At 44.2% G+C, this 14001-nt stretch overlaps 2 protein-coding genes across 4 annotated transcripts in view; both read left to right on the top strand.

Moving 5' to 3' along the window:
* The window catches only part of EIPR1 (EARP complex and GARP complex interacting protein 1), an 80978-nt gene that overhangs the window by 12429 nt on the left and 54548 nt on the right, over positions 1 to 14001 (top strand). The window lies entirely within an intron of this gene.
* Positions 1 to 14001, top strand: part of LOC144587799 (uncharacterized) — an 887030-nt gene that overhangs the window by 822115 nt on the left and 50914 nt on the right. The window lies entirely within an intron of this gene.

Genomic DNA, 14001 nt, shown 5'->3' with positions numbered 1-14001 from the left:
CTCTGCTATGGTTGTTTCCTTACCATATTAGTAGCTGCCTATCCTGCAGGATATATGTGATATCAAAATGCTCATATAGATAGGAGCTCTTCTGATGTTTTGAGTTCTAAAATCATACTGACATTTCATTAACTAAAAGTAATTACATTTAAAAAAAATATCAGACAAAAACATTCTTGGGACTACTTTCCCTTCTTATTCACAGCTGTCAAAGGGAGACCCAGAGAAGGGGATTTATATGGGATCTGGCGTATACTTAATGTGTTTCCTCTGTTGATCAGTTCTGCATGGGCTACATCTGGAATGAATGCATCCAGCTGCCTCGCTCTGCGCATGAGTAGTACTTGTGCTTTACTGCATGCGCTTCTCATCAAGGCCCCTGTTAGTTAGAGGGCATTGTTAACGCATCCAATTTCATCCATTTCAGAGCACTGTTTCTTTGCACCATGCATGAATAAAGTACAGCGGTGCCTCGCAAGACGATTGGTTTTCGCGATCCCTATGGTGCTTCACAAGCCGTTTTTTTCTATGACCATGCTACGCAAGGGGGTTCCCCCCCGAGAATGATGCTTCGCAAGACAAATAAATTTCATTCATCTTGCTAGGAAGACGATTTTTTCACAAGACGACAATTTTCGCGGAACAAATTAAAATCGTCTTGCAAGGCACCACTGTATGGCCTCTGGGCCCCATACAGTCTCTACTGAAAACCTGTAGCACTCTTCTTGAGCCAAAGGATTTCAGAAAAATTTTTCTGGCTGGTACCTGCCTGTTCTGGGGAGAAGATTCCATGGGCCTAAACCAGGTGGGAGGTGTGATCTGAAATTGCTTGTGCTGAAGTGAATCTCACTGAACTCTGTTGGGTTTAATTTCAAGTAACTCTGCACAGAATTGCACCTATAATCTCTAATTGTCTGCTGCCACTTTAAAAATTGTTTCTTGGAGAAGAATCTTCTGCTGTTCTAGGACAAGGCATCTGTAACATCTCAAAGTAAATGTGGAATTTGGTTTATATTCTCTTTGTGTAATCATTTTTTAACTAACATGAAAATAAATGTAATGTGGTAAATAAAAAGACCATGGCACTGATGGCCTTCAGGGCTTTATTCCTGTAAATATGGCTTGGTTTCCCCAGCCTTTCTTTGTAGTACATTGTAATGCTCATCCATTCATCTTAGTTCCCGCCCCTATATCTGGCCCGTACAGGCAATAACTATATTTGGATACTGAATCCAAAATTAGTGCTATTTAGAATAGATTCACTAAAATTAATGGAGCTTGGTTTTTATTGGCAAGTTCCAGTCCTTAGATTTGCATGCCCTGTATTCAGCTGTCTAAAGACCGGTAACTTGCCAGGTCCATGCTATTTTGAAAGATCATGTGCTACCTACCCACACTCACTACTAGAAATGGGGGTATTTGTATACACTCACACATTCCAGTCACACATCCTGGCACGGAAATGGTTCTTCTCGTCCTGCCAATGGTGCCCAGAGCTCCACTGTCTTCCTGCTCAACTGGCCAGTCTACGCAGGGGGCGGGAGGATGAGCCTCCCTGAATGGCTGCCGAGTGGCCAGCTGAGCAGGAAGACAGTGGAGCTCTGGAAGCCATTGGCAGGATGAGCAGGACCATCGCTGTGCCAAGATGCATGAGTGGATGGTCTGGTCCTGGGGGGGTGAGACCCTCAATAAGGCCAGCTGCGATGGGAATATACGAATACGAAAATCTGCCTTTGCTACTCACTACCCATCTGGTCATTCGTTTTATATCTGTATATCAAGTTTGAGATGAAGGTCCAAGGAAGTAAAGGAGATTGGCAAGATGAATGAGGTGAAATCCTTTTTATAAAAAGTGCCAGAGTAAGTGGGAAGATAGACAAGTACTTACTTTGAATGAAAGAAAAAACAGCTTTACTTTATACAGTATTGTGTTTATTTAATGAAAAATGTAATAGCAGTGATACAGTCTCTTTAAGAAGTTGAAATACATTACACAGTAGGGAAGAGAAACTTGTGTTCAAATAGGAGGCAAGTGGTTCCTGTTTAAATATCGTAAAAAAAACATGAATGACGGTGAGTGAGTAGCAGTTGGTACAGTCATGGGAAGACGCCTATAGTGGAATCCAAAAAGGTGACGTCATTCCTGCGTGTCCATCACAGCGGCTAAGGGGGAGGAGCCAAGGATAGAGCAGGAGGGGCGGAGCTGGAGTGACAGTTAGAGGGAGTTGAAGGGACAGTTAGGGACAGTTGGAGTTAGGGAGAGGTAGAAAGACTCAGGGACCAGAAGATCTATAGAGAGTGTTAGGGTTTAAGAAAAGATCAAAGGGGTTTAGGATAGGAAATTGAAAGTAAAATACATGGAACTGGCAGAAATGAACGTATAAGCATAACAAGAGAGATATAAAATTGATAGTAAAGTGATTGACTACATGATCTTAAAAGTGTTAACATCTGAACCAACTCATATATGATTTTCCTGTTAATTTGGTCTATAATAAAAGAACACTTAATCATAAACCCTGCTTCCTAAAGTATATGACCTTTTGGGGTGGCAGCTCCTGTATGGGACTTGAAGTAGTATTAAGAGAATACCTGGTGGCAGCGAAAAAGGACGTGTTCCTTTGTGGGGCCCAAAGAAATAGGGGCAACAAAGGGTTGATCGCCACAATGCCCCCCAAAACCTCCCCCCCGAAATCCAAAAGGTCACAGTTGCCCACTCCTGCTGTAGCTGACCTCTAGGCCTTCCAGATAGATAGTTCAATAGATCGATCGATTGATCAATTGATCAATCTTGAATTGCAATAAATCCCTTCACTTTGAGAAGGTGGAGAGGCAAAAAGGAGAGTAGATCATTTTAGTACCTGAGTAGCTTACAGAATTAGAACAATAAAGAGCTGACAAAGCATTGAGCTGAGATGAAATACAACCCATGAATCCTTTGCCTTACTTAATTTTCATAGCTCTCGTTAAAGTCACACAGGAACTCTGAGAATGTAGTAGACTTCGCAGGGTGAACTGCAAAACTGTAACCCTTTGCTTCCTCTTTTCTGGGTATGAAACAGAAACGTGTAAATATACTTAACAGGTCTTTCTGAAACATCATTTCTAAGGTTACTAATGTGATGTATGAAGACAAAAATTCTTTGTCAAAATGGAAATGAATTTAGCATTACTAAGAATACTGAGTTATGGAAATGTACACATTGGATAGGAATACTTGTATAAAGCCAGTATCTAGTTTCATTGTGGAGCAGCTATAGGGTAGTATCAAAAAAGAGGTGTACTGACACTGATTTCTGCTTGCCCTCCTTACTATCTGCTTAACTCTCTCTTGCCGTCACTAGTAGGACTCCAGGTATGTGAAAATCCAAGCAGAAAGGGCAAGGTGACAGCTGTAAATCAATAGGCCACGAGTTTCCATCTCTTTTCAGGTGCTAAACATTTCACTCCTGGAAAGGCAGAATCCAGAAACTTGAGAAATTAATTTCTTTCAGTGTACCTCAGTTTTAAAGGCTTGTTGGAATTGTGATTCTGCACTAGAAAAGAACTGTGTGTGGCCTCTGAGTTCATTTCTAGAGAGAGGCTTCCGAGACAAGGAAATGTGTATTGGCCAACCCATTTTCCTCCTTACCAGCTTTAATTGAGAAGACTTGGTGTTGTGCCTGATTGTCCTGAGAAAGTAAAAAACAAAGGACGGGAGTTCATAATTGTATGTTTCCTACACAGGTTATTCACTGAGGACAGGGAGATTTTTGGTTTAATTTAATCCATGGATTGTTCCATTTTCAGATTTTGTCAGATTTTTTTTCTTTTACAGAATTGCCTAAAGCCACTGTTAAATTAGTAGACAAAAACAACATGCTAGTGGAGTTCCTTTCCTTTTCCATTTTCACCACTGGTAGGAAATTTGCTGTTGTGATTTCTAGGCATGTTACCACTTTTGCAATCGGTTGTTGCCACCCAAAGTAGACTATCTGTCTAGATGGGCGGGGTATAAATAAATAAATAAATAAATAAATAAATAAATAAATACATACATACATACATACATACATACATACATACATACATACATACATACATACATACATACATACATAAATTGTGTAACTGCAAAACTTAGTTACACCCCCCCTTAGAGCATAGTTTATAACTAGGAATTCATGAGTGCAGATAATTTGATGGAATTATTTGCTATTAAGAGAATGAGATTTGGTATACATGTTGCATTTGTATATATCTCCACACCTGCACTCTTCAGTAGAGGTAGAACATGTTTAAATACAAGGGAATATCTGAAACAGAGATTCTAATTAGTACTACAGAAAGAGTACAAAATGGCTTAAATTGACACGCCACATATACAGCTCGTGTGTCTGTTCCGTATAATGACTATTAAATCTCTCCTGTATCCCACTGACAGAAAGTCACTGATGCAGGAGAGATTTAATAGTCATATTGTAGATCTTGCCATTCATTCAGTATTAGAAGATGGTTTTGAGGGATCATTTATGGCTGAGTAGAAAAGAAACTGCTCCTGTCCCATTATGCAGTAAAAAGACCGGAATTTGGTGGGCTGGAGTTGCAGCGGAAGCAACAAGACAGTTTTTCAGTATTTGTCATGAAGAGGAGGAACGGAGGGTCGGGGCGGGAAAAGGGAAGGTGCTCACTGTAATTAAATTTCAGTGTATTCCATCTTTATTTCTCGTTTGCTGCTTGCAAAGGAGTATTGTTTTCCAAAACATGTTCCGTAGTTTATAATACATATGCATAGGCACTTTAAGAGTCTTTTTTTGTGATACAGAGCACTAACAATAGACTGCTATCAAGTATTAGGATGCAGGTGGAAGAAGGTATGAAAGAAAAATGTAATCGCGGTCTAAGCATTTCTCGTTCGTGTAGTTGTGCCCTCTGCTCCCTTTAGCAATGTGAGGTACAAGGGAGACAGCTTGTGATTTCAGTATTGGTAAACGTTTTTGAATATCCCATGGTGTTGCTTCTATTGTTGATAATACGGGTAATAAGGATAAGGATAATAAGCTTTGATGTCCTCAGGCGTCACCAAAATATCTCTTTTAATGTTCAACATGCTTTTAGCTGGGGCTGCAGCTATTTCCCTACAGTATGAAACAGAATGGCTCAATAATAGTAACAAAAATATGCCATGAATAATGCTGTACAGACCTCCTCAGCCTTTATTGAGTGAATTAGGTATCACAAAGATTGCTTCCAGAAATGTGAACGGTTCATCTAATTATTAGGTGAAATACAAAAGGGGGCACATTTTAGGCACAGTCTCATATTGCAAAATGATATTAGTCTTCTGAGCAGAAGCGACTAAATATATAAACTCAGTGTTTGATTTGCTATGTCTTCTTTTTAAAAATTGGACTTTGGCAGCTGTGTTGTTCCAAGGGCTTCTAAGTCAGCCATGGTAGAGGAATGTGTGTGCCTGAAGACCATCACTAATACTAACGGGCTCTGACTGATCACTCATAAAAAGAAAGTGTAGTGTTCCAAAATTACTTTTTGAGCAACCTTGAAAGAAATAATTTTGTAGAAGACTTTTATGCAAAGCACTTGATAAAGGTCTTTAGCAGAGATAGGATTCCATTCATTTATTCCCACTTGTTTGTTCCATTTATAATTTTCTACCTGAAATGAATGTGCTTGTAATGGCCAAATATATGTCAGTCGCTCTGAATGTGTAGCTTGAGCTTGTGCTGAGGACGTCTAATGAACCCTTTTCTCGGTAGCCACCGTAGTGTAGTGGTGAGACTCTGGGACATGGGAGGTCCATGTTTACACCCCCACTGATATCACCAGAAGTCCTTGGAACGGTCCTTCTTTCTCCCAGCTTCATCTCAGGTTGTGAGGATAAAGTAGACCGTCTCTCTTAAGCTCATTTATCAAAGGGCGGGTTATGAATGTAATAAATGAATAAACAATCCTTAGATTGTTCTCTAAAATACCACTTAACAGCATTATATTAGGGGTGGGGGACAGGGAGATTGCTTGATTCCAAAGAGGCATAAATACCACTATAAAGTCACTTCTAAAAACAAATCTGTTATATGCCAAGATACTGTCATTTTTAAAACCAGGACAGTTTCATGAAGTCTGACACTGGTAGCTGTAGAGATGCCGATTTATCACATCAGCTTGACAGCTGTAGGAAATTAAATCTGCTCTCCCCACCCCCAGCCCCCCACTTTTCACCTTTTCCTTCTGTGGAAAATCCTTGGAGGACAGAGAGACTGGCATTGCCACCTGCCCTCGACTTCAGGGTGAAAGCCTTTGTCCCTGAGAGAGAGAGATGAGCTGGCACAATAGATATGTAATGTATACCTCTCTGCCCCAGCATCCCCGGCTCAATGTGGGAAGTAGCAGAATTAATAATACTGTTGGGATCTCGCATTTGCATTGCTTGACTTTATTGGAAGGGGGAAGAAGTGGAGACGTGTGGTCTTGCATTTCATTAAGACTTCAGCATATACGTTCTGTACCTTTAATACTGGGGAGAGAGAAAGAGCACGTTTGCTTGGCGCATCCTCTTATTTGGATTTAAAAGAGCCGCATTCTAATACTTTATGGAAATGCGAGGGGAAAGAGGGCAGTGTCATTCCTCGGCATTGACTGGGGCGGATCGTTGGGGGGTTGCGGGTGGGGGTTCAGCTTGATTAAAGGATGGCTTATCTCCAGCGGAGCTGAAGAGCACATTCGCTCACAGAAGTCAGGGCTCTTTCTCTCCGAGAACTGGGGTGTGCATTGGCTGGCAAGAGAGAAGAGATGAGGAATCAAAGGCGTCTGTCATATATATTTTAAATCTATGTCTGCCAGAGTAGCTACGTTCAAAGTTCTTCCCTTGTGAAAGTGAAGGCTTGACTAGAAAGCACACTCTCACAGTGACATCCTTTTGCAGGGAGGTGGGAGGACTCTGTCTGTCTGTCTGTCTGTCTTGTGTGTGTGTGTGTGTGTGTGTGTGTGTGTGTGTGTGTGAGACAGAGAAACCCCCCGACCATACACAATAGCGTATCTTGATGTAATGATGGAAGGAGCCAGCAGAGGGCAAAAGTCCCATAACTGTGGGTGACGGTCTCTTTGTTTGCTTCTTATGAACACAATACCTTGCCCTGCTGGTAAGAGGCTTTTTGAAGATTGGGTGGAAAAATCACCTTTTTAAAGAGGGTTCGAGATAATGCTGGTTTTTTTTTCTTTCTTTCAAAAACATTCAGTCATTAACACATCCTATCCTCTGAGGGGCTCAAATATTCTGGGACAACACCATTTAGCATTGCATTAACCAGAATCTCTTTCCAGAACTACGGCACTTTGCCTGTCCTCCCCCAGATGGCTGCGCATTGGGGCAGGGACAATTGATAGACTTCTCCACCACTGTTGACCCTCTTCTCGGTATGCAGTCCTCGCCAAAGCAACCCAGATTTAATCATCTGTTGAGAATGACGGCCTGAACTGGAAGAGCAGGGATTAGTATTGGTTAAGAAAGTTAACATTTGAATGTGGCACAGATTTCTTTGGCCTGGTGGATAAATAGCATCTTCTAAACCGGCCCAGATCTTTCACTGCTGCTGTCAGTTGCTCCCGATGCAAAACCAGCTCTGGATTCTTTACATCCAAAATATTTGTCTGATGTTGTACTTAACACAACAGCATTTCTGACTGAGAATAGGTGGGTACCTGGCACATTCTGAATTCCCAACTTATTTAAAGGCTTTCTTATTACACTTGTCAGCTAAGTCTCCTGGATCAGTTTTCAGTTAAACAAAAGCAACCAAACAAAGCATTAGAACCGGATGAATTCTGTTTTTAAGCAAAGTAATCCAGTACCAAGTCTACCTATGGCTATAGAACCATTGTTTTAATTAACCAAACAGAATTAAATTTGTACCAGAGAGAGAGAGAGAGAGAGAGAGAGAGAGAGAGAGAGAGAATATTTTCCGTTGCACATTTAGGAATAATTTCATTTTCAGGACAATCCTGTCATTGGGCAGAGTGAAGCCGGTCTCTCTAGCAGCAAATGTGAGGTGTAATGAAGGGTCTACAAGTGGTTACATACTTAATTTATCGTTAGTATATTTTTACTACCAGAGGAGGTACTGTATTTTCCAGGGTTTATTTTATTTTTTTGTCTGAAGGCCAAAATAAATTAGCCAGCCTTTGCTGAATGGACCTGCATGTAGACGGAAAGGGGCAGCAGAATTATTTGCTCTTCAGCATCTGATAGCAAAATTTCTTTGCCCCACCATGTATATTTTAAAATTGATCTGATAGAAGTATGCAGATGCCACAACTCCATTTTTTCATGTGAATAGGAATTTAACTGTCTAGTTCCTCATATTTCGACTTATTTTGTACCCTGTCATCTATGCCAGTGGTTCCCAACCTTGGAGAACCAAATGTTCCTGGACTGCAGTTCCCAGAAGCCTTCATCGTCAACTCTACAGGCCAGGGTTTCTGGGAGTCGCAGTCCTCTGGTTCCCAACTCAAGGCTGGGAACCAGAGCTCTATGCCATCTTAGGTAAATAATTCTTTCCAACAACAATTTGGCTTTTCTGGGAGTAGGGGAATCCCATGCTCTAAATGTATTGTAATTTGTTTTCAATGTGTTGGTTTTCCTTAACTTTCATGACCAAAACTGCCTACCATGTTTGTTTTACATGCTGTACAAGTATGTGGAGGACCTCTTCCATTAGCCAGAAATAACTATTATACTGAAATACTGGGTGAGATAAGTATGCAATATAGCACCTTTAATGTTGTTTTAAATGTCATATTCAGATACATTTTAAGTACCTGGAAGTTTGGTTTTTATTAAAATATCTTTAAATGTGTCTAAGAAGGACAGCACAAAAAATGTGTTCCCTGAAAGATAGCAGGCTTCCAAAACTTCTATGCTATGGTGACTGTGTTCCCATCATCTGGCAAGTGGGACAGGCAACCAACCTGGATGCTCAGAGATGAGTGGAGATGTTCTCTGCAGTTGTATCTTAATCCTTACCATTGCCTTAGCCTCAGAGTTGGGAGTGTAGCAACTGGAAGTACTAAGTCTCATTGTTCTTATGGGCATCCCTGGTCTTTTCCCTTTTGCAACTAGGGGAGTAGAATAGATGGCACTGTTAGAAGCTGCTTAGGGCATCATCGAGGATATTCTCCCATCCACATTGCACTGGCCATTCCTATGGGAAAGAGAATGGAGGAGTCACAGGTCTGAATTGCCTAGGGAGTGGTGACTCCAGTTTTCACTTTATTGGTCTCTTAAATGATTGACATTTTAAGGAAAGAGTAAAATGGTGCTGAAATTACTTTTAATTTATCCAAACAGCTGCCCATATGTGTGCACATGGAACAGACAGACGACAGACAGAGAAGTGCATACTTTAAATTTTTCTGATGATAAACCATTCCCATGTTCTGTCATCTGTTCAGTTGGTGTGTATGGAGGGACGTTGCCTGTTCCTTCCATACATGATTTCTGCACGTTTGATACAAGGTGGGAATAGTCTGGATGCCATTGTGTGTGCAACCAGAAACCCTAGCTGCTCCAGGTTTCCTAATCATAAATTGAGCCACCACACCTGTTCCCATTTTCCACTGAATGGTTAGAGGTGGAACAGTCTGGATTCGGAGATGCAGTCTTTTTCATCATCATAGACCAGTTGTGCACCATGTTGACTTTTCAGTAAATAGCACAAACTCAAGCGGGGGTGGGCAAGTAGTAAGGTTGAATGCTGTAGCTCCAGACTTTCTCCCCTTTCATCACTGTCTTTGTTGACTTTCATGTAATGAGGGTGAACTTCTGCTGCATGAAGATTTTTTAAAAAAAACTTTGTGCAGGATTCCTGACTAGAGATGGGGATATTCGTGTATCCCCACACAGCTGGAGTTAACAAGGGTCTACCCCTGGGGCCGTACCATCCACTCACGCGTCTGGTGGTGGCGGCCTTGCTCATCCTTCCAGTCGTTCCCAGAGCTCTGCTCTCTTCCTGCTCGGCTAGCCGCTCCAGGCAAGGGGAGGGAGGCTGAGTCTCCCTGCACGGCTGCCTTTGGTAGCTGAGCGGGGCTCCAGGAGTGACTGGAAAGATGAGTGAGGCTGCTGCTGCCAGACATGTGAGTGGACGGCCCGGCCCCAGGGGGCAGACCCTCATTAACTCCAGCTGTGCTGTGACATTCGTATATCGATACCCCTGTCTCTATTCCTGACTGATATGGAACCTCTTACTTTTCAAGCTGCTAAGTTGTGTGAGCAGCCTGCATGGGACCCTGCTGTGCAGTTTTACCCTCAACACAGGGAAAGCAACATTTGTAGTACACATGTGCCTTCTTGCTCTCTCGTGTTGCGTATCTTTGTTGTCCTTCCACAGGCAGATGAAGACCTTTTTCTTCAGGCAGATTTTCCCTTAGTGACCAGCTGTCTGTGAAGGTTTTTTTAAAAAATGGATTGTTGTGCCGTGTTCCTTTCAAATGAATTTTTAGTATATTTATTTATTTATTTATTTATTGGATTTATATACCGCCCCATAGTGCTACAAGCACTCTCCGGGCGGTTTACAATTTTTAGATTTTATTTACAGTTTTTAATATAATATTTGTTTAATTCTTTTAAAATATTTGTATACTTACCATTTTTAGGTGTTAAATATTGTCTTTTAATGATGTGAGCTGCCTTGGGTCCTTTTCATTCATTTATTTAACTTATATGTTGCCCGCACTACCCAAAGGTCCCCAGGCGGCTTACAACAATTTAAATGGAGTAAAAAAAAGAAAAACGATTAAAATACAATTTAAAATACAGTACACTAAAAATTGCCATCAGGACCCACAGTTGATATTATTTCATTTAAAAGCTTTCTGGAACAGGAAGGTTTTGACCTGGCGCCGAAATGTCATCAGCATCGGCGCCAGACGAATCTCTCTCGGGATGGCATTTCATAGTCTGGGGGCAGCTGCCGAAAAGGCCCTTTGTCTACAAGCCATCCCTCTTACCTCCTTGAGGGATGGCTCTTTCAAAAGGGCCCCCTGGCTAGATCTTCATTGCTGGCTAGGTTTATATGGAAGGAGGCGGTCCTTCAGGTATCGAGGGCCCACGCCGTTTAGGGCTCTATATGTCAAAACAAGCACTTTGAATTTATTTTTATTTAATTTTATTTAACTTATATGCCGCTCACACTACCCAAAGGTCTTTGGGTGGCGAAACTGGGCCCGGGCCGCAACTGGTAGCCAATATAATTTAAACAGAATTGGCCTGATGAGTTCCCTAGTGGCCCCACCACTCACCAACCACACAGCTCAATTCTGAACCAGTTGCAGTCACCTAATTGTCTTCAAAGGCAGCCCCACATAGAGCGCATTGCAGTATATGGGATGTTACCAGTGCATGTGTAACTGTCATGAGACTCTACTTGTCCAGGTGGGGCCGTAGCTGGTGTAATTTCCTCAGCTGAAGGAAGGTGCCCCTAGCCACTGAGTCCACCTGGGCTTCCAGAGTTAGACCGAAGTCCAGGAGCACCTCCAGGCTGTGGACCCTGGCCCTTAGGCTCTAGGGGGAGTGCAACCCCATTCAGGGCAGGGAAATGACGCTGCAACCTGTCCAGTGAAGTACTCACTAACGGCACTTCTGTCTTGTCTGGATTGAGCTTCTTTTTAGGGAGAAAGTGGGGTAAATATATTTTAAATAAATAAAATATCACCCTGCTCTAAAAGGAAGAGAGTAACCCAGACAAAAAAAGCTATTGAAGATTGCAAATTCCGCAGTCGAGTTTCCCACATTTGGGGAAATTGCAGGGGTCAGCAGAGTGCATTTGATGAGCCTCACCCTGGGAAAACCTTAAAGCATCTTTTGGGTGAGCACAGAAGTCTTCTGAATCAGCTGATCTCTCCATCCAAATTGCATGATGCAATTAAAAAATTAAATATAACAAAGCTCTGGTTGTGGATTGTTCCCTCAGGTGCTTTGTATAAAGCTTCTGAACAGAATCTCCCCTTCTCTCAGTACAGTGGTGCCTCGCATAACGAGCGCCCCGTTTAACGACAACTCCGCATAGCGATGTGGATTTTGCGATCGCAAAAGCGATCGCATTGCGATGTTCCCTATAGGGAAAAATCGCTTTGCGATTTTTCCCCATAGGCCCCATTTTCCCCCAGCTGACCGGTGGGGGCTTCAGAAGGACCACGGGGGAGGGCTCCCCCCGTAGTCCTTCTCAAGCTTCCGCCGGTCAGCTGGCCGAAAAAGCTGGCGGCCGGCCAGCTCGCTCCTCCCGGGGCGGCGGGGGAAGGGAAAGGGCCCTGGCGCAACCATGCGCCTGGCTCCCCTTCTCCCGCTCCACCTCCTCTTCTTCCTCCGAGGAGGCGGCGGGCGCTCAGCCCAGGGCCAGCGGCGAGCAGCGCTTCGGCCGGCTCGCTCCTCCCTGGGCGGAGGAGGCAGCGAGCGAAGGGAAAGGCCTGTGCGCCTGGCTCCCCGTCTCCCGCTCCACCACCTCCTCTTCCTCCGAGGAGGAGGCAGTGGGCGCTCAGCCCAGGGCCAGCGGCGAGCGGCGCTTTGGCCGGCTCACTCCTCCCGGGGCAGCGGAGGCAGCGGGCAAAGGGAAAGGGCTGTGCGCCTGGCCCCCGACTCCCCCTTCACCTCCTCCTCTTCCTCTGAGGAGGAGGCGGCGGACGCTCAGCCCAGGGCCAGCGGCGAGCTGCACCTTGTCAGGCCCGCTCCTCCCGGGGCGGCGGGCGAAGGGAAAGGGCTATGCGCCTGGCTCCCCGACTCCCCCTTCTCCTCTTCCTTCGAGGAGGAAACAGCAGGTGCTAAGCCCAGGGCCGGCGGCGAGCAGCGCTTTGGCCGACTCGCTCCTCCCGGGGCGGCGGAGGCGGCGGGCGAAGGGAAAGGGCCGGGCGTCTGGCTCCCTGACTCCCCCTTCACGTCCTCCTCTTCCTCCATTTAGCAAAGTTTCCGGATAGCGACATTTATTTATTTATTTATTTTATTATATCTAGTCGATTAAGACCACTCTAGGCGGCTTACAACAAAAATATAACAATGTAATTAAAACAATTTTATATAAGGGAAAAAACTTTGGACAAGATGGGACAGACACTAGGAAGAGGAAAGAAAGGGGAAATCAGGAATTGGCTGAGGGGAAGGCCTGCCGAAACATCAGTGTTTTTAGTTGATTTTTGAAAATACCCAGCAAGGGAGCCGCGCGAATATCAGGGGGTAAGTTATTCCAGAGGCGAGGAACGGATTAACGTCGCTATGTGGGTGTGAGGCCCCCAAGCAGGAGGCCTATGTAGGAGTGCCGTCACTCCCGTCGCGGACCCAAAAAACCCAAACCTCTCCCCCTCCTTCACCACCCCGTTGCGAAGACAAGCAGGTGGACACCCGCGAGTTGGGAGAAATGCAGGAGGATAGGGGGCCAAAAGACGTGGGTATAGACACCAGTGACCTGGTACAGACCTTGAAGGAGTTAACCATGTCATCAGGGCCGGGACAAGATTTGGCGGGAAAAGGGAAGGAGGAGATAGAGGCGGCATCTGGGGATATAAAAGAAAAATGCAAAGAGATCCCAGGAGGGTGGGAATGGATCTGGCTACAAGATCCATGGACGGGAAGATGGGAGCAGATGCGGGTGCCCCATGAGGAGGCTGAGAGACGAAGGAAACAAGGTTTGAAACTCCGTCCCTCATACTGGGGAGAAACGGAGGCAAAAGAGTGGAGACGTAAGTTGAGGGAAGAGAGGGAGGCAGTAGCTAAAGAGATAGAATGAAAGAAAGCATGGCATTTGGCGGAGTTACAGAAGATGGGGGTTTACCCTGGCCATGGATGGCAGACCTTGGAGAAGGCTCATCCTTATGGGGGTGGAGCGGCGACGAAGAGACCCTTCCCTTAATCCCTCCTGATGAAGAAGCTCCAGAAACCCAGATTCCAGTGAAAGGTTTAACTGGACCTTGGACTATGGAGGTCAGTAACCCCTTTGTGGGAAGTTTATGGACACCCTT

The sequence above is a fragment of the Pogona vitticeps genome, chromosome 1 (genome assembly GCF_051106095.1).
Source record: "Pogona vitticeps strain Pit_001003342236 chromosome 1, PviZW2.1, whole genome shotgun sequence".
In the NCBI taxonomy this organism is placed as follows: domain Eukaryota; kingdom Metazoa; phylum Chordata; class Lepidosauria; order Squamata; family Agamidae; genus Pogona; species Pogona vitticeps.
This window is presented reverse-complemented; position numbering and strand designations above follow the sequence as displayed.